The 21793-nt window shown below is 41.2% G+C and overlaps 1 pseudogene; it reads left to right on the forward strand.

Moving 5' to 3' along the window:
• The first annotated feature begins 18968 nt into the window (after positions 1–18968).
• Positions 18969–21225, forward strand: LOC133967135 (histone H3, embryonic-like; annotated as a pseudogene).
• Positions 21226–21793: the final 568 nt, after the last annotated feature.

Genomic DNA, 21793 nt, shown 5'->3' on the forward strand with positions numbered 1-21793 from the left:
TGCACTTTTCATTAAAAATGATTTAGATATCTGTTTATCCATGAACTTGTGCTTATTTATATTTACTCTCTATGTGCGCCTGCCAATTTCAATGTTTTTTCCACTATTTTTGCCTCCTTCCCTCTTCTCCCTCCTGTGTATTATTAAGTGGTTTCTGTCCTGGTTTGATTTGGACGCAAACGATTGCTGGGTTTCTTTAATCCTCTAGATTGATGGAGGCCCGCCTTTAGCGGAGGCTGCTGTCATGTAGCGAGAGTGCAGGCAGGAAAGAGAGGATTAGGAGTAGAGAGCGGTGGAAAGGGTAGGTCTGCAGCCAGCCCCCTGCCAGTCAGGCTGCATGCTTTTATTGGCGACCATTAAAGCACTTACAGTTAGCCTGGGTAGGAGAAGCTGTTGGGCTCCACTCACCCTCATCCACTTTCAGACAACATTCTGTCAACATCCTGCTTTCTCTTAAACACTTAATAAAAACTAAAATCCCCTTCTTGTGTCACAGTCTTCCTCAGGCACCTTTTCATCCAGCTTTTCACACAGAATCATAGAAAGTCACCTGTCTAATATAAACAAAAGTTTTAATCAGGATGCAAACAAAACCTTTCTCCTCTCTTTTAAGTAAACATGTATGTATACACACACGTTCATTGGTTGACCACATTGGTGAATTGAGCGACTTTTCATGACTCCGTACGCCAGTGTAATACCTCTGTCTTTGTGCTTGTCATGTTTTGTCTTGCCCACTATGTGAGAAAGCATGACTGGAGGATTCCTGCGATGACAGGCCCAATCAATCACAATGGCCACTAGAGTGCAGAGTTCAAGAGCCATTTTGGCAGAGGGCTTCCCTGTGGACCCGCCAAGGCAAAGAGACTGAACTGGAGTAATGATTGCCATTAGGCAGCTTTATGAATATTTATGACAAACATCTGCACTGAAAACATTGCATGAATGCTACACAGGAAGGTGGGTTAGTGGAGCTATCCCTCATCTATCCGACCATGGAATCAGGAGCCAGACAAACAGGAGCTGGACAGCTGATGTCAGACAAACCTCCAGCAAGTTTCGACATCACAGGTGAGGAGGCACCAGCAGGTAAACCAGGTGTCTGGGGTCATTCTCAGTGCCTGATGTCTTTATGGCCTGCTGGACCAAAACCACATGCTTAACTGGATTTAAATGGATGTGTTTCTGCTGCAGATGTTCACACTGCCTACTATTAGAAATGAATACTCAGAAAACATGATTGGAAAAGGAGGCACAATGAAAGCTAATAGGATGAAGTGGGGAAATGGATATAAAGAATACAGATTTGCTATATTTGCCAAATGAACAGTCTACGTCGCCTGGCCAAGGCACCATGCAGAAAACGTACAGATTACTTGTTCCTGTCCTTTGTGGTTGCCCGATTTGCTCAAATGTTGTGGAGATCCTTTGGTGAGCTCGCTTGACGTTCTTTAACCAGTTCATGGAAAATAAAAAAAAATTTCGTCTCTGACCTAAACTGAGCAGGGTCACTGGAGCTTAGACATCTTCATAGTAAGGGTCATTTTATTCAAGGAATCACAGGATTCGAGCATATTTATTTCTATAGTTCATAGTTTATAAAATAAAAAAAATTCTAAAAAGTCTTCTACAAATGAACTTGCAAACAAGTCTTTTACTGCACCAAGGAGATGTGCCTTTCTGTTGTTCATGTGGCCCTAAAAATGTTTGTAGGATTCTTTTGCATCCTCAATTGGTGATGTTTTAGAAGCTCAAGTCATGTGTATCAAATGGTGTACTTTTATTTGTTATCAACAAAGTTGGAATTGGCTGAAATTAATGTGTGATTTAGACAAATATTAAATAGAAGGGTTGAGAATCTTAAGTGCGACTCTAGTGAAAATTTATTAAACTAATACATTTTCCTGGCCAAAATTAAATCCCATTCAAAACTATGGAGCTGTGCCTTAGATATTCTCAAATATCTCATTAAATCAAATAGCACAGCTTATCTCAGTCAACCTGTCACATCCTATTTCTTTTACATCATATACTGTGTGCCATAGAACTACAAACAAACAAAATCCTACCCACATTTATAACAATTCTCAAATAAATGTCCTCTGCCTGATCTTCCCTGACTATTTACACATGATTATTGCTTACATTTTGGCATATGGTTAGTTACCTACTCATTGCATTTTAAATTAGTCTGTACAGCACATTTGGTTATAAATATGCTCTATAAGTAAACTCACATAACTTGACATACTAACACACACATAAATTGTTGCCTCCTTGCTCGTGGCAGCTCAAGAAGGGGGTGTTCTTTTGACAGCAACTGACACGTCGAGTAAGGAGTGTGTTTCAAGTGGTAACCACAGCCTGCCTGTCCTTGTCCCTCCTTCCACCTTTTGTCCCTGAGTGGTGCTCTTTGTCACAGACAGGCCTCCTATCAAGCATCGCTGACCACCCTCCCTACCCCTCTCCCTGTTGTTCATGGAGGAAGTGTCATCTCGGCTCTTATTATTCCAGCTGGACAGGAGCTACCTCTGCCATGCAGCCTGGACCGTAGAGTTTGGCCCAGCACTGCAGTGGAGAGAGAGGATTTTAGAGTGGTGTCTATACACATCCCTGCTTATGCCTTTCTGTCTAAGCTTAAAAATAACAAACAAGGGGAAGTAATTTAACTACAGCTCAGTAGACTTAAAAAAAGCTTGTATGACCCAAGGGAGTGTTATCAGCTACATGGCACTCTCCTGTATGTCTGAAGGAAGGTCGACCCACCAATGTGTCAGAAATTAGCCAATCAGTTCAATGCAAGGAAGTTGGAGGGTCAAACAGGGTTGGGTATGTTTTTCAAAGAGACTCTGCCAGCGCTTACCTTCCACAGAGTTAGAGGATCTTGACGCAAAGCCACTTCCTGCTCTGAGCCCTTTGTAGACGATCTGTTCCAACAAGGACTGGCTAGTCAGCAATGGCTTAGGCAACACTGGTTTTGACATGGCATCTCTCATATGCAGTAGTAACATTATTCCATCTAAGTGATGGCCCAAAGAATTGGTAGGATTTTGAAACATAAGTCATTTATGAAGTTTCTAACCAGCAATAAGTCAGAGTGGCAGAAATGCTTGCTAAAACACCTCCCCTAGCCTTAACTGTAATCATATACTGTAATGATATAGTACCCACATCAACACTGTGTGGGTTTGCCTCATTCATCTCAATTTATCCTTTACATTACATACAGACAACTCTTATACTCAACCAATTTTCAAGTGCAGTTTACCACCTTTTTTTATTTATTTTCCTACATCCGAATTTCACGGAAATCCCACAATAGAGTATATGCTATGCATAATGGGGATGGACATGGTCAGCAACAAAATCCAGATAGACTGCTACATTTAAACTATTATAGATTGGTATAAGGGACCAAAGAGTACAAGCATGAAATAAACTATAAACAAAAAGTAATAAAACTACATTTAGACACATAGCCAAAGACTAAACTACACAAACCCATTTGAATAAAAAGCACAGTTAATTCCAGTTTCGGTTTTATGACCATCATTTCTAACAGTTGTGACAATGACTTACTAAAGTCACCGAAGACATGTGGGAACATGGTGACATAAGAAGAAAGGGACAGGACAAGGACAACAAGCAAAAGAAGTTAGACAGTTACACTAAAGGAAAAAACACACAAAATTTTCACTAGATGAGCCAACATTTTATAAATGGTAAATGGCCTATATATATAATATATAGCACTTTTCTACTCTCAAAGCACTTAACATGAAGTTTTACATGAACCCATTCACAAATACATCTATATGCAGCACTTTTTTATTGCAATTTGGGGTTCAGTATCTTGCCCAAAGAAACTTCAGCATTCAGAATGGGGAAGACCGCCTACCTGCTGGTTGGAGGACGACCGCTCTAACCCCTGAGCCACAGCCGCCATTTTATGAGGAGGAAAAAGTAAATGTTTGCCCAGTGGCAATGTCACTAATAATCCCCTCTTGCAAAAGAAAAGTGTGATTAACCACAATTGCAGCAAGAGCTGTTAGTCAGATTTTAAAGAGAAATCTCATCTGTAAACTGTATTTGACTAACCCATGAAGGTTGTTTGTTTACAACATGACTCACCTGAATCCTTGTTTTTTTGTTCCTCATAAGAGCTATTTCACTTAAGATATACCCCCCAAAATACTAATTATTCCTCAAACAAAGCAAAGTAAAACATCTAAGCAATAAAACTGATGTTCTATGAGAGCTTTTGCCTTTATTTTTCCTGATAGTTCAGGGCACCATTAAATGAAAAGGGATTTTCCCAAATAAGAAACTGTGTGTCTGTGTTAACTTTTCATATATCTTGTTATAAAACCAATGTTATTGTATTTTAAGTAAATCTCTGTCTTTTTCTGGAAAATGGATTCTAATGTTTGATGACTCATCCTGCACTGGGACATTTACAGCTTTTTTATCCAAAGATACAGCTTTTTATAGCTCCCTCCCTGTGACCATGAGTTGTGTCAGAGACCAGAGAACAGGGATTCACACTGCCCAATTCATTGGTTAAATCTGCAGGGCAAATGAGAGCTGGCTGTTGCCATGACTTTCTATGTTGAACACCAAGTTTCTGTAACCTCTATGACCACAAAGATTTCCTCAATAGCTTCATATTTTTCTGGACATGCAAACAGCTCTGATGTCTTTTTCACAAAGGATTTAGAGAAATGGGATACACAAATTAATCTGGATTTGAATCAATTTCTTGTTTCAGCCACATTGCACTTTTTGTTCTGCACCTATTTTTATACTTGTGTGTGACATGCATTTGAAATCTTACCCTATTTATTTCAGAAGCCTGTACCATGTCATTTAATGCATTGTTAAGCAAATAAAAAGCAGCAGTTTCTCAACACTTTCTGTTATTAAGATAAATAAAAAGGGCTAATGTTTGCTGTTCCTTGTATTTTTTTGTATGTATCTCTGTTATATAGATTTAAATGTCGTCCCTCAAGCCCATTTTCTCTTACAGATGGGGTGACCTTGTTTGACCCTCTTTCCCAGGTTCTTAACACTGTTTCTCTTTGTCTCTCATTACAGGTTGTTAATGATGATGACATGGGGATATGGAGAGGCAGAGAAAGAAAGTTTTTTATACAAGTGCTTCACTAATTGTGACCCTATTATTTTTGTGCTGCTATGCAAAGGGCTATTTAGCTGAAACAAAAAACAGCAGGTCCATTTATCCATCTTATTTGTCTTGCCTGTCACCGCTGATTGAGACCTCTCTACGTTCCTCTCTGTTTGTATACCTCTGCCCTGTGCTGCTGATGCTGGTGGGTGGTATGAAAATGAACAGGCCAGAAGAGACAACGTGAATACTATTATGCCATTGTAGGCTGATACCAGGGACCATTCAAATCACTTTCACCCACTTACCTGTCAGACTATCAAGTATCACTTTGACCTGAGCATCTTGGGTCATTATTCATGTATATTTGTGGATTCATACAAACTGTAAGTATGAGGAAGTGTGCATATGTGTGTGTGTGTATATGTGTGTGTGTGTGTATATATATCCATGTTTGCACATTTAAATCTGTGCATTTGTTGTGTGCAGTGTCAGTTGTTGTTTGTTTTCTGCAGTGGTGGTGTAAGCTGATTTTCATGTTCCCCACTGCTGCTTCCTATGAGACTAAAACTGTAACCAGAGGTCGATCCAGGACAAGGACATCTGCCAAGGGTGTGAATAATGCAGTTTACGGTGGCAAGTGTGTGCGTGTGTGTGTGTGTGTGTGTGCATGGATTAATGTGCTGGTGTTGCTTTGTGTGAAAGCGCTTCTAATTCAAAATATCTGGAAACATGCAATTATCCACAACAATGGGTGTTTAACATTTATCTATCTTTCTATCCATCTATCCATCCATCCATCCATCCATCCATCCATCCATCCAACAGAAAGTCAATGTTTAAATGGACCTTTGTGATGTTCTCAGGCTTTTAACTGTATCGGCCTAGTAGACATCTCTGTGACTTAAAGCTCTACTAATCAATAATTTATATTAAATGACTGTAGTTCATGTGAGAGGCGTCACAAGTGGAAAACAAATAGGATAAAGTAACGCCACAGTTTTATTTAGCTCCATGGAGCATTTTAGCCTCTTCTAGCTCGTTGTTTTCTGCAGATAATGTAGCAGTCTTGTTTTCAGTGTCTCTTTTCTCAACAGATGTTGTTTGCAGCTGTAGTCAAAAGTTATTATGGTATGTTGTATGGGTTTCTGAGTATTGCTCAGACAAATTATGACATACAAGTATCTTTACTTGGGCTTCAGGGATGAACGATACTTTCTTCACCGTTTTCTGACATTTCTTGGACAAAACATGCAATTATAACTACAAACAAATCCAAGTCTTATAGATCAGTCCTACTATGGACATTTGATGAAATCATATTACGATTGAATTCCCTGAAGATAAATAGACTGAGCACATTCTGAGTCTTTTTTCAGTAGTACAAATTTTAGCAGAGGCAAATGTCAACAAAAATTAAGATTACAATTGATCTTGTGTGGTACAAGTATCTGCAACATGCCCATGCCCCCATAGATCTATGCACTCCCCCACTACCACTCGACCCACCCATGGATGGACCCACCCACTTTTTAGACAGTCTATCGGTGTCCGGCAGCCATTCCATTCTTGCAAGCCTTGGAAACACTTGGATAAGCTAACTAGCAGCATGAATCGAATTCTACAACCGAGATGCTCAGTGGTCGGCTGCACAAATGTCTTCATGTGACTCCAGCTTCAGAAGACACAAGATTGGGATGGATTGAGTTCATATATGATGGCGTTCCAGCCACCACTTTGATTCAGACTTTTTTATCAACCTGGGCCAATATAACAACGGATTCTTTAAAAAGGTTGTTATTGAAAGAGGGGTCGGTGCCATCTTTCCATCCAAATACTGAAGATGAGGGAAATGTAAGTATTTTTTTTTTACAATTCTGGTATATGCTTCTTTTAGACATTTTGTGTGGAGGCTAGTGCCGTTAGCATGTTGTGCCGTGTGTGAGGGGGTGGGAGCTAGTATGTAGTGGTGGGGGATAGGGAGAGACTTTACAGGAGTTTTCATGTTCGACTATTAATAACGTTATTGAACAATTAATCGAGGACGGCTGGCGAGTCTTAGCGAGAAGACGGCGTTGGAGTCCACGGTGATCGCACGGCAGGTTCGTGAGTGTTGTGCTCTCCACGCTCCCCCCCCCTCCGCTCGAGGGGCCGTAGCAGCTACTACTAGCCCCTTAGCAGCTACTATGAACCCCGGTAGTAGCTGCTATGAGCGTCGGTAGTAGCTGCTGTAGCTTGAAGCAGCTGCTACAAGCTCCGGTTGTAGCTGCTGTAGCTTGAAGTTAGCTACGGATGCTTGTAGTAGCTGCTACGAGCTCCGGCCGTAGCTAACTTCCAGCCCAGTGCTGCCGTGGGAAAAAATCAGCGGCACAGCGGGAGGACACGCGAGCGGAGGGGGGGAAAGAGCGTGGAGAGCACAACACTCACGAACCTAACTTCCAGCTACAGCTGCTGCTACGGCCGCTCGTTCAAGATACAAGAGGATGTTGTTGTCATAATGTGCGGGACTAGAACGATTATTCATTACCAGCCCTAGTTAGGGAAAATGTGTCCTTGTATCCTTGTATGCATGACAGTAGTACAAACATGAATAACATTGCTGCTTTTGGTGTTCAGGCAAGCACATCTGTTCACGGTGCTAGGCTACATCACGTAGCATGCCAGACGGACCCACCACAGATGCGCACACATGGAACGCAGCTCTCTATGAAAACACTGCGACCTCACAACAAAAGTACAGGTTAGTTTACCCTCAGTTACTTCGTCATGTCATTGATTATGTCTCTGTGTTAAAGTTGTAACAGCATCTCTTTGGTTGTGACTCCATGGATACTGAATGTCTGTTTTATCATAGGCACACAGAAAACTGTGCTGCACTGATGCCGGTGTTGGGACCTCAGCTGTAAGAGGCCTCGCTTGGAGGAGGGAGAGAACAACCCAAGTTGTTCAAGTATGGACTTCGGAGAGCCACAAGATGCTACCTATGATCCAGATGACTCGATCACAGTCTTGACTGAGTCAGCAGATGTGACGTGAGTGACTCAATATTTAATCTAAACATTTTAATAATCAGATGGATTACCATCCTACACTTTTTTAGCTGTTGCAGCCTTTTGGTGAAATCTTTGTCTTTCTAATAGAATGGAATCGTCCAACCCTGTTCATAAGACACCGACATATATTGTCTATGAAAACTGCCTCCTGCAGCTGTTTGAGGTGTGTCCTGTGTGTCGGCGGGGGACAGATGTAATATATAAGAAGGGCGAGTGCACAGCAAAGCCGGTGAAAGCAGATGCAGCCAGGCTCTATTTAAAAGCCAAACAATGTACAAACAGTATGTGAAACATAAATAACATATCAATTAACTGCTGTCTTTAAATGGTCTTCACCATTTAAAGACCATTTATTTATCGTCTGCACGATAAATAGAATAATATAATTATAAAAAGAAAATAGTAAATACAAAAAAGTGCAAAATGTCCAACTTTTCCCCCAATTTGTATTACAGATTACGTGGATAACCTGTTGGACCTCATCTTTCACGAGGTTTTTCAGGACCCGGCCCCATATGTGAATGAGGTGCTGAAGATCTCAAAACCTGAGGATCTCTCTGCGTATGAGAAACCTGACAAGCAGGAAGTTATAGCCAGCTATGTGAGCATCAGGGAACACTCTGCGTATCTGGAGCACCGAGCAGGAGGGCAGGACCACCCTGATTCTCCGACCCAGATGGCCTCAACACCAGCTCACAAAGCTTCTGTACGCCAAATACCTGTAACGGCTGAGCAAAGTTCACATTGTATATAGAGAATAAAAGGTGTCACACAAATATAAAGTGTTCCTTTGTTTACAGTTTGGCTACTGATGGCACAAAGTGTATTTTTGTAATCAATGTTTTTATTATACTTGGTATTTTTTGTATTTAATACCTCTTTCCCAGCCATTACATTTAATAACTATGATTAAAAAGCTCTGTGGCAATCTTTCTGACAATAAAAGTTTATAGAAACAGTTGTGTGCTTATAATGTTTGATATGTAACATGTCAACAATGGACACGTGTAAGATGAGCAGTTAGCAAAGTAATACAGAGAGAAGAGTAATTTATGTATTTTATTCCTCAGTCATATCTGAATTGCAGAAATGACTGATATCTCATGCATACAAAAAAATGCTCTATTCCTTTTAGACATAAAGGCCCATAATCTGCCCTATAGATGTTGAATGCATTCTGTAGTGAGAACACATTCAAACACACAGGCTAATTAATGGAGGTAAAAACGTTATGTCCTACACCTCCATGAGAGGGGGAGGGGTGAGAAGGGGGAGGGATGACAGGGGTGAAAGGGGGTGGGGTGAGAGGGGGGCTGGGCCCTCAAAACGGGTCAATCTGTTTCTGAGTAAAAGGTGCTGTTTTAAATTATCCTTGTGGTATTTTTTACCAAATTTTTTTACAGATATTTCATTAAGACCCCAAGGAACCATATCAACTGTGGTGAAATGGGCATAATATGTCCCCTTTAAGAATATTTTTAAGCTGCAGGTCACTCCTTTAAACTAGACACATGCAGCACAAGTGTGTGACTCTTGAAAATAAGGTATTTTAGGTATAAGGTATAAAAGCTGCTTTATACCATCATACCATTGGCTGACCTTAGGAACCCGGTTGGAGCATCAGCCTGAGGATTAAGCATCACAGTCTGGAATGGGTGATTTTTATTGTAATGGTTGAAAAATTAAGAGACTGATAGAAGGGTGAAAGATTACAAACTCACTTTTTTCTGATGCTTGAAAGACGAAGGCATAACAGTTTTTGTGAATGTCAGAAAGTAGGATTGGTCACACAGTTGGGACTTTTCAGGCTGAATTAGACACTAATTGCTACCCTGAGGTAGAACTCTACACTTGGAAAACAGATTTCCCTGCAGTCTAATGTTCATTAACAGCTGACCAACAACAAATTAATATTTACCCAGAGGCCAATTTCCTCATTAGCGGTCAAATGTAACATATCTTCATCCAGATTACATTTTTCTGCTGCAGGAACCAATGACCTTTACCAGAAGCACCACCTTGAACTTGCTGTGGCTGCTGTTTAAACCTATTTTGCAGGTGGTAACTTTATATTGTGTCATTACATACATATTGTATACCAACGTCCTTGACCATGAACAGCAGAGGGTAGCTTTCTCTCTATTCACCCATGTTTCATTATCTGCACATCACACTTCAACCCTAAGGTGTATTTCTGGGAAGGACAATGCGGTTTTATTTAGCATATTTCTGCCATATGTAGAGGGGATGGCCGGCAATCTGATGCTATGTACAGCCACATGAGACACGTTTATGGGCAAGGAAAAGGGGGATGTCTGATGGATAAAGGTATCAAAGGGCATTTGAGTGTGGATTTTTTATTATTTGCAGCCTAGGCGTCTCTTGTTTCTTTCATGGGGCAATAGAACTATAATTTATAACATACAAATATTCTAATATGAATTAGTATAAGTAAATTGCTTCTATGTCTGCAAATGCCTACAGCAATGGTGAACAGACTCCTGGGCATGGACGAATAAAAACTGTCCCGCCACCTCTCCTCCATAGGAGTTGAGTGGCCCCTCTGGTTGTTTTGCATCCCTTTGTTTTCGTGTTTGGTCTCTTTGTGGTTGCTGGTTTGAGGTGATTGTTTGCTTCTTTGAAGTCCTTATGAGAATTTGTGTGTTCTTTTTTGTCTCTATGTAGATGTTTACTTTTTAATTTAATGTTGGCACTTACTCTATGAAGTGGTTGTTTTCCTGGGTCTTTGTTTTCTCCAGTCTGATGAAAAGGTGAACAGCATGATGGGAATGTGTATAGACACAGCAGGGTTGTAGCGTCAGTGGCTGATCTACTGGTTAACCTTGACTAATACAAAACAATCTCACATATGATGAGAGGTTGAGAGGTTGAGAGAGCTTGAACCCAACGTGTTATTGAGTTGTAAGTGAGCTCTCCTACATTATGTGCACAGGATGTGAGCAAACAAGGAAATGGTTGTGTTTGCACAGGAATGTAAGGAGCTTTTTTGTAATAAGGTGACGCATGGTGTTGTTTGCATTCAAGTGAAGACTCAAGCATCTAAAGGTCAGTATTTACATCCTACCTGGTTTATCTGTTATAAAATGTTTACAGTCAATTTTGTACATTATTGTTCATGTGTGTGGTTTATATATAAATGTGGACATTGATTTAACTACTGAATTTGTCATACAGCTATTTCAGAGATCTGTTAGGCAATCGATACAATCTTCAAAACCAAGTTCCCAACTTTTCAAAATAACATCCGTCTATGGCCAAACAGGAAGTGGTTCAATGAATGTCGTTGTGACGGTTTCAGTCCAAAATGGTGAAAAAAATGAAAGAAGATCAGAATGATCTCGATCAGCTCAACAGCTTGGGTTTGACACGGAATCTTGATTGCCACGTTAACTATGACTTCAAAGGAACATTTCAGTAAGAAACATCCAATCAATGAGCCTAAATCTCTCTCACAGCTGCTGTTGATCGACCAGCTGCCTTTATAAGCTCCAACCGTGCTCTCACTCTTCTCAAGACTATAGACTAAGTTACCGTTAGTAGTACTGCCAGCCACAACCTTTAGTAAAGATATTAGAGGATTCTAAACTTCCTGTTTTGCTGTGTCTTGACTTTCCCTGTCTCCCTGCCCAGGATCAACAGCTGGACATAAGCCCCCACCCCAGCCTCAGATTTCTACCTGCCTGCATTTTGAGTTTAAAATAGTATGTAAGATGACATTCAGCATTTACCACAGCTCAAAGCCGCATTTAATATCAAGGTAATTTGTTAAAAGCCATTTTTATGATTTTGTTCAACCTTGTAGGTAAGTCTAGCCTATTTGAATGTTTTCTTATTGCAGGTTATATTACCTGTGCCTCATGAATATACAATTCATTAAAAAAAAATCCCATATCAATTAATGAATCCAGACATTTCCTGATCCTTTAAAGCTGTTTTTAATTATATGGACTTTGAAATACACAAAATACAGTATAACACAGTAAATGTGCTACAATTTAAAATGGTGATAAATCCAGAGAAGTGGTTTCTTGGACGGAGACAACTCAGCATGTGTGGTCTCACTGTGATGGGGTTGTTTGTAACTGAGCATTTTTTTGTCTGGTAAGCTGCAAGAGTTGCATTACAAGCTGAAAATGTACAGTTTTTTTAACTGGATCAGCATTTCTTAATACACAAAAGTAACATATGTTGCCTCAGGTATAATGTTAAATACGCTGAACAAGGTAACTTGTTTTCTATAATCATGGATCACTGCCAGTATTTGAATGATTTTAATAGAACAATCTGGGTTGGCTTTATTCACCAGTACAGAAAATGATGATGAGAATGCTTAACTTGAACTCTAATAGCCAGTTCCCTCTGGCAGGAGGCTGCAGGCCATCAGGGCCAAAACCTTGTGCCACAAAAACAGTTTTTCCCGTCTGCTGCTGTCCTCATCAAAAGGACCGGGGCCCTATCACTGGACTGCACTGATGTCCCCACCTGTGACTGTGACACTTCAACTTCCCGTTGCTAATTACAGACAAACTGTACTTTGCACAATCCATTCTCTAGTGTTTATTTAGAGTGTAATGCACTATCTCTTTCCGGGTGTTCATTTTGTAATAATCTTTGAAATATTTTGGTTATTTATATTTACAGCAAATTCCTTGTACATGTAAACCTACTTGGCAATAAATATTGATTCTGATTCTGATGTGGAAACGCACCGTCATATGAAATGGAGGGTGAAATACTTAAAATTTCTGAGGTTGGCTTTTCGAAACCTCACACAAACCCTGCTGTGCTGTCTGTTCAGTCATTGCCAGTCAACACTTAACAATACAGCCTTTCCTGGGCTACAGTTATGGTCATGCATTGGTAAATTTCAGTTAAATTATGTTATTTATCCCACCTAGAATTCAATATATTTCAGAATGAGGACAAACAAATCGAGAATGCAGGCAATTTACAATCAGTTCAAAACACTAGCACCCCTTAAATTATTTTAGCGCACACATCTTTGGAAAGGAGGCGTACAGCCCTTTCACAAATAGTTAGATTTTCAGACTGACTCCTGTAATTGCAACAGCACACAATTATCACTGCTGCAATCAGGCGAACTAAAGTTATGAATGAATAAATCTGGAGTTTGGTAAGAAATACACTGGATAACCAGGTGTTGGGGAGAAAGAGAAACAGTCAGACAGATAAACACATCATCTGTGCTGTTGTAAAAATGCCATAACTACAGCTGCTCTGAGCTGTGGTTTTCTGGCAGTGACACCCTGCCCTTCACACTGACTGTACTGCAGAGTTACAGTGGCACAAAAGCTATCTAAGATCCATACACCAGAGGTTATGTCAAATTTCCCCCAGAATATAGAAAGGAAAGACCTTCAAATGCAATATCAAACCATATCTTGGAATGTCTCGATTGAGATCTTAACTTAATTATAGTGAAGTTTAAAGATATGAATTACTGCACATTTGACTTTGAAAAAGGGACATTTAATTAGATGTCTAGTACACTGTCAGGTCGCAGCCAGAGGCCAATAATGAGATTTAACCTTGCATTAATAATCAGCTGATAAGCCTGGCTCGAAATAAGTCTTAGGGGCACGAAAATGCTGCTGATGCATGGTTCATTAGAAACTATTATTGACTGTACTCTTAGTCCTGGAATAAGTGATCAGTTCCACAAATAAGTCAATTATTTCAGCAGGTTCTTGGCTGAGACCAATATTTCTACAAAAACAGCAGCATCAAGTGCATCAAACACTGGCTGTGTTTTGGAGCATTGCCTCATTTAACATCCATATGGACAAGGACACTGAGCCATGACCAACTCTGATGATTAATGTTGTGCTGATACATATTTTCTCTCCTATTTTTTATATTTATACCTGCACAAACTCAACACAGCAAATTCGTTCTATGTGTAAACCGACATTGCAATAAACCCTGAATCCAATTAAGTAGAAACCAAAGCACTGAGTCCAGCTAAACTCCCAACCATTGACATTCAGTCAGAGTTTACCCTTGTTTACCCTACTGGTGCAGTGCAAGAAATAGCCTGAGTTAAGGGAGGGGGTGATCCAGATTTCCCCCATTCAACCACAATGCCAAGCAAATGCAGTTAAGTTGGCACAGTTTCTCACTGCTTTAAAGCCGCAGTAAATTAGTATGCATTCAAGGCTCAACATCTCAGTGTATGTTGCATGCTATAGCAAGCCCATGACCTTTAGTGTTTCCCTGTGTGCATGTATAGCAACCAAGCAGGGCATTGCTTTAATCTCTGTCTGTGTAAATCTCTGAGTGTAGAAAATAACTCAAGACAGATTTTTAACCTACTTGATATAATTATTACTTTGCAGGCTGACAATAGCTGATAGGTCAAGCTCAACAAAATGAGAAAACAATTTCATGTTTGCAAATAATAAGAACATTCTACAGTTCATATTATCCCTCCAAAAATTCACCATTATATGAAGTCATATTTTAAGTGACATCATGAATGTGTTTTTTTTTTGTGGCAGGATAATGACATTTTACTGTCATTTTGTATTATTGTTATTATTATAATTATTATTAAAAGTAATAGAAGTAGTATGAAATGCAATAATTCTAGTATAAAGAAATTAGCATTGCCTGATGGTATACAGCGCATAGGGAATAGGCATTTCCCCCAATGCTTTTCAGCTTAGGTTGATTTTTTTACTGCTGTTTCTCTGAAAATGTTTCTTGTACTGTCCAGGCACCATAGTCTAAATCAGTGGTTTTTCAAATGTTTTCTGCCAAACCCTAAGGCACACTGAATGGTAATCAAAAATCTCAAGGCATGCCTCTTTTTTTATTTATGCAAAACCCAATCATTTTATCTTTCTTTAAGTTGCTCTCCTTCACACTGACTGATAATCAAGGTCTTCGAAGTGTCATACACTAATACGTACCACCATCTGAAAAGAATGCTTGAGAAATTAGTACATACAAATCAATCTAATTAATTTGTATAGCTTGTATTCACATATCACAATTTGTATCAAAGGGCTTATTAGGTGTGACATCCTCTGCCCTTAACCCTCAACAAGAGTAAGGAAAAATTACCTAAAACCCTTTTAAGAGGGGAGAAAACGTGAGTGAAAGTCTTGTTTTAAATAAGGATCAAGGGACAAATCGGGATCAGAGATGACTCCCAAATAATGTTTTCATTGGAAGCAAGGGCAATGTCATCTAGAATAGCTATATCGTTAGATAATGCAACCTGTACCGTGTTGGCATCTCATAGTGGTGGTCGACCACGATCGAGGTGGCAGCTGATGGTGGATCCTGATGGACAATGACTGTGAACTATAGTGGCATCTGATTGTGACCGTGATTCCTTATCATGGTGGCTGCTGATTTTGGAATACGATTACAACAAGACTGCTTGATATACAATATTTCTACTCAGATAATCTAGCATTACTGACAATAATCCATCAATTAATTTACCTTCCATTATGCTACAAACTGTTTATTCTAATCAGCTAAACCCTGACTTAAAGTCTTCATATACATTACTTTCCTAGAGAAATTCACACAGCTGATTGGCTACAACTTTTAGAGAATTTTAGACGGGAAGGGGAGGTTGGATATCAGTCTGTAGTTGGCTAACACCTCCGGGCCCAGGGTGAGTTTGAGGGGGTTTGATAACAGCTATCTTAAGAGACTGTGGTACATAACCTGATGGTAACGATAGATTGATTATTATTATTCTTTTTACTATTTATTAAGAGCAGAATTCCAGGTTGCACAATGGAGCCCTGTAGTAGTATAAAAGTATCGCAATCTTAATTTTGTACATTTCTCTTAAAATCCCAGGTCACACCTAGACTTGGACACCAGTCGGAACCACTGGACTAGATGACAGAAGATCGCATTTTGAAAAACTCATCTCAATTTTCTTTAGCAACGAGCATACTGACAGAAGTGATTTGAAGTGGAGAAAGGACAGCCCATCCTATGATGAGGTGTCATTTGACGTTAAAAGCTGTCCTGTTATTCGGGGCGAGAGCTGACGGTGTTATTGCGTTTTTTCTTTCCATGCAACTAATTCCGTTCCAACTTCACTCCTTTGTTCCTCTTTCTACTCATCTGTTAGTCTCCCTTACTCTGACTTTCTGTTATGATTGGACCTGATAAGTAGGAGTATTTGCCTTTTTGGCAGGCAGAGTTTTGGAGGCTTGAGGTCTCTGCCAGGGGACATAGTTTATCTAACTCAACATTGTGACCCTCCTGTTAGTTCTCTCCAGCCCTCTGACACTAGGACACAACTTCCTCAGTCGCAGTTTGCATCATTAGCTGGCTAATTAGCCACATTGGTTATTTATCAAAGCACTAGTAAAGCTATAGCCTGGATGCCAGACGAACTTAGCCCCGCCCACAACATTTGAGGTCGGGAAGTTCGGTCTGGAGTCGCTCCGTTAGAAATTATGCGGTAGAAATTATGCCCGAACAGAAACTGTTCGGACCAATCAGATTGTCAGGGCGGCTTTATACGATGATGGACAGATGATCAACGGTAATGTAATCAACCACGTCATAAAAGTGTGCTTGGGTTGAATTTGTTTTCAACAAACTTGCCTGCCGCTGGAGAGCTGAGCTGTGTAGATGCTGCCATTGAGTCTGTTTTAGAAGACATCGACAGCGCATTCATTTTGACAGAGGAACAGAGAACGCAGAGGGGAAGCCAAAGCACCGCGCTAATCCCTATCGCGCCGGCGCTTGGCTGTTCACACCAGACGCTGAAGCAGGGATTAAAGCAAAAAAAAATCATCTGACTGAAAAAAAAAATCGGCACTCACTTTGGGTCGTGGCTGCTTACCGCCTCGATATTTGAACTTCACGTGGTCCATTATCACTTACTAGTTTAAAGCTAGGGCATAAAACCAATATTTTTTTGCAAGACTTCACCATTCGTGTTAATGGGCTATAAATGACAAAACGTCTGCACAAGTTGTCAGAGCAAGCATTTATTTCCACAATGCTTTCAAGAACAATTATATTAAAGAGAACAATGTTTGAACAAAACGGTGTAACACAAAAAGATAACTTAAAACTTAAAGGTAACAGTACTAAATAAGTTAAAACACTGAGACCCAAGAAGAGAAAATGAAAAGGTCTACTTCTTTGGCCTTTTAGTGGTGAATCCAAAGTCATCTAACTTCAGGACACCTGATGCCCGTTTCTGGGGAGGTTTTTTTGGCCCAGGAGGAGAGGAAAAGGGTTTTCCTGCAGGTGTGGCTTTAAATGAGCCAGAGGAGGAGGAGGAAGAGGGAGTTCCAACAGAAGTGCCTTTTGAGGAGGAGGTTCCTGCAGGAGTTCCTTTTGAAGAGAGGGTTTTTCCTGCAGGGGTAGAGGAGGAGGAGGAGGTGGAGGGGGTTCTAGCAGGCGTGCTTTTTGAGGAGAGGGGTTTTCCTGCAGGGGTAGAGGTAGAGGAGGAGGAGGAAGTTCTTGCAGTAGTGCCTTTTAAGGATTTTCCTGCAGGGGTAGCTTTTCCAGATGATGAAGATGGGAAGTGGCCTGCAGGGGTAGCTTTTCTGGATGTGAAAGATGGGAGGTGGCCTGCAGGGGTAGCTTTTCCAGATGAGGGAGATGAGGAAGAGGAGGAGGGGGGGTGGCCTGCAGGGGTAGCTCCTCTGGTTTTGGAGGATAAAGGGTGGGAAGATTTGGTTGCACACATGGCTCTTCTTGAGCTGTATGAGTGGGAGGCTCTAGTGGAGGAGGAGGAGTGTCTGGCAGCAGAAGTAGATGAAGATGATGAAGAGGTGGAAGCTTTTTTCAACTTCTTCGCCCTCACTGCTGAGAGGACTTTTAATGCTTCCCTGATTTTCCGATCCTTCTCTTCATTCATTTTCTCTTTCTTCTTCTCAAGATGGCATTTGTACCGGTGAAATGATGAGAGACACAAACTCCTCATTGCAGCACTAATTGTCATCTTAGAGGCTGTTTGTTCTGCTGCCTTCAGGTGTGTTTTGATCACAGCCAAGCCTTCATAGGTCTCAATGTTTAACCTGGTCCTATCCTTCTCAATGATATCATCCATTATATTGAATGAACCTTCAACGAGAGGGCCAGTAAACAAAGAGAGCAGTGCCCTCACCAATTTGCCCAAGACAGGAAATCTGATTGAGCCTTCTGGTGTCTTCATTACAAAGATTTCCCTCCACCAGTCAGCATCAATACGTGCAGAATTCTCATCAAAACCTTTGGCCTTGTCCTCCAGATCCAGGTCAGTCTGGTAGGCCCTCACCTCTTCATCCAGCTCGCCCAGTTCATTAGTGGTGATGACATTTGGCAGAGCCTTGGCCAAAGTGCTAAATGCAGTAAGCACGTTTTGGTCCTGGATCAACGAAGGTGACAGTGCAGACAAAGAGGAAATGATGACGTTGCTCAAGGGGAGGTTTTTTATCAGGAATGCAGCTGCCTTGATGTAGCCCTCTCTGAGTGAGGTGTATAACTCCTTCACCCAAGGTTTCTTCTCCACACTGGCCTTGTTGACTACACAATGGCTGAATTTCCCAACCGACAACAATTTATCTGGATACTGCAGGTCTTTGTTCTGTATATCCAGATTAATCAAGCTCTTCACATCCAAAGGGATGGCATCGGGCTTCATAAACTTGGAGAGAACGTCTCTCACCAGCAGCACCATTTCGACATGCAGAACATGAAGCATAGGCTTTTCATACTGCAGTTATTTGAGGAAGACCTGGAAGGATGGGAGTATACCTCTGTATAGGTCTATAATGGCTGTGAGCTTACTGAACTCTGTGAAAAGTACACAGATTATTGTCTTCCTGTCACTATTTACATCGGTTTGACCCTTTGTTGATTTGGCAAGTTGTTGATGTAGTACATCCATCCTAGCCTTTTCCTCAGCTGTAACCCCATGCTTCTGCAGAACCTGGTTGAGCAGCCATCTGTAAAACATTTAAATACAAACATAGGGCATACATAAGACTAAGAGGAGTAAGCAGAGTAAATACAATTATTGCATTTGATCTGACTTTAAATTTAATTTAACACATTTGATGAAGAAAATATTGAAAGGAAAGACTAGACTACTCCATCTCACCTGTATTTGCGCTGATCATGGGGTGACAGGAAGCTGAAATAGTGTGCAATCAGTGGATCCACTAGCTCCCTTATCCTGTTGCACACCTCCAGAATCTGAAGGAACCTGCTGCTGATGGGGCGGATTAGGCTCTTGTTCTTCATGTGTAGAAGAGATTGAAACTCTCTAAACAGCTCCTTCTGCTTTGGAAACTTTTCAATGTCATAATACACATCCGTACAGAATTCTTCAACACAACTCTTGAATGGATTCAAAAGGGCCTTGGCAGAATTTGACACCATATGCACCGTGTCTCCACTGAAGGACTGCATTGTTTTCTTTCCTGATCTGGGTCTCCACTCAAGATCGCTTTCCTCTCATGACGCTGCAGTTGTCAAGCAAAACAGACATGACCTGATCCCAGTTCAAATTGTATGAGTTGAGGATTTCTTCGATTGCATTTTTGAGGGTTGAGGCAACTGCAATGTTGACTTTCCTTGATCCAAAATGCTGGGTCACAACTTTACCCAAATCCTCATCAAAGAACCGTACAAGCACATTTAAAATCTTGTCCATATTAACATTAGTTGCCTCATCTGCATTCAAAGAGAACCTCTTTGTTTGTAGCTTCATGGACAACTCTGTTTTGCAATAGGCTGCAATGCCATGTGTGCACAAGTAGGAGGCGTGTGCGTTGCACAATGACAGCCTGGAGAGTGTGCTCTGGTCTTCTGCAACTGATCGAATCAGGTTGACAAGGGGCTGTGATATGGTCAGGGACAGGTCATGCTCTGCTATGAAAGAGCAAATTCGCACTTTCTGCGTGCAGACACGATCAGCCTTGGAGGGACCTACTTCTGTTGTGGTGACTGCAGCACCAGGCAATGATGATGTGTGCCGAAGAGCTCTAACATTAGCCTTATGGCTAGCTTCAGACTGATGGCGTGAAAGGACTTTCTTGCCATTGCTCCCATACACTATTTTTTTATGGCACACCACACAAAAGCAAACTCCTGTCATTTTCATTTTTTTGCACCAAGAGCTAAATGGCTTGCCATTATCACCTACTTCGCATAGCCAAGCCCATCTCCACTTATTTTTTACCGTTTTATCGATTTCCGACACATCAGTGCCTTCCTTCAGTAGAAGGGCGTCCATGCTGCCAAAACCGAAAGCAAAGTGACTGCTGCTTTGATAGCAGTGGCGGCCTTTCCTACAGGCGGTATAGGCGGCCGCCTGGAGCGCCATCTAGAGGGGGAGCGCCAAATAATGCGCCCCCCAAAAAAACAACACAATTATCATTTTTTATTTTTTTCCCGGGCACGTATTTTTCAACAAATATGCCTAGATATAGGCTCATAATGCACTGACAGTAACAACATAGATAACTCAGATTTTTACTTGCTTCTTGATTTTCATTGCACAGAATACAAATGAGAGAGAAGAAGGATAAATGGCTTTCGGATCAGTCCGCGCAATTGCGTTTTTGTAAATGTAGCCAGTGTTGGGGAGTAACGGAATACATGTACCGGCGTTACGTATTTAGAATACAAATTGTGAGTAACTGTATTCCGTTACAGTTACAAATTAAATAGATGGTATTCAGAATACAGTTACATTGTTGAAATCAGTGGATTACATGACGGTACTTCTCTGTTTCACGAGTTTATTCACTCTCTCGTAAATCCACCGGCGGAAAAGCCCCCAGGAAGCAGCTGGAGACCAGGGCTGCCGTAAGAGCGCCCCGGCCCCCGTCGGCGTGAAAAAGCCTCATCGCTACCGGCCCGGGACCGTGGCTCTGAGAGAGTTCCGTCGCTACCAGAAATCTACGGAGCTGCTGATCCGCAAGCTGCCCTTCCAGCGCCTGGTGAGAGAAGACCGACCTGCGCTCCCAGAACTCCGCTGTCATGACTCTGCAGGAGGCCAGCGAGGCTGATATCACCCGTTGACCCAGTAGTATAAAAGCATATGGTCACTTGTTGCTCCAACATTAACTGCAACAGCGTCCTAATTTAATGTCATCCATATTCAAGAACTTCTCCGCTGTTTGCTCCGTTCAATGTCGGGTGTCGAGGGTAAATCACGTACTCTCCACTCAAGACAATGGGGAGCAGAGGGGGGCATTTAATAATGTGATTGGTAAAATTGGTAAAATTAAAACTCCAGGACAACAGAAGGGGAATACAAACTATGGGATGCATACTTTATCATTTATATCATATAAAATATGTAATCAATATCGTTTAAAATCATTTTTCAGTGTGTTTACTGGCGCGATACGCTCGCGTCAAGCGCAAACAAAAATAGACTCGACGCCGAAACAATCGCCTCACGGCGCGAGGCAGCCTTGGCGCAGCGCGACCCCTCAGCCTCCGGTGGGAAAAGTGCTTTATCCGTACCGGATACTCGGCTGAAACGAGTATCCGGTACGGATAAAGCACTTTTGCCGAGCACGAGTATTTTACGAGTAATACGAGTCATTATCTGTGCTCGGACTGAATGAAAATCCTCACACAG

This window comes from Platichthys flesus, chromosome 13 (assembly GCF_949316205.1).
Source record: "Platichthys flesus chromosome 13, fPlaFle2.1, whole genome shotgun sequence".
Classification (NCBI taxonomy): domain Eukaryota; kingdom Metazoa; phylum Chordata; class Actinopteri; order Pleuronectiformes; family Pleuronectidae; genus Platichthys; species Platichthys flesus.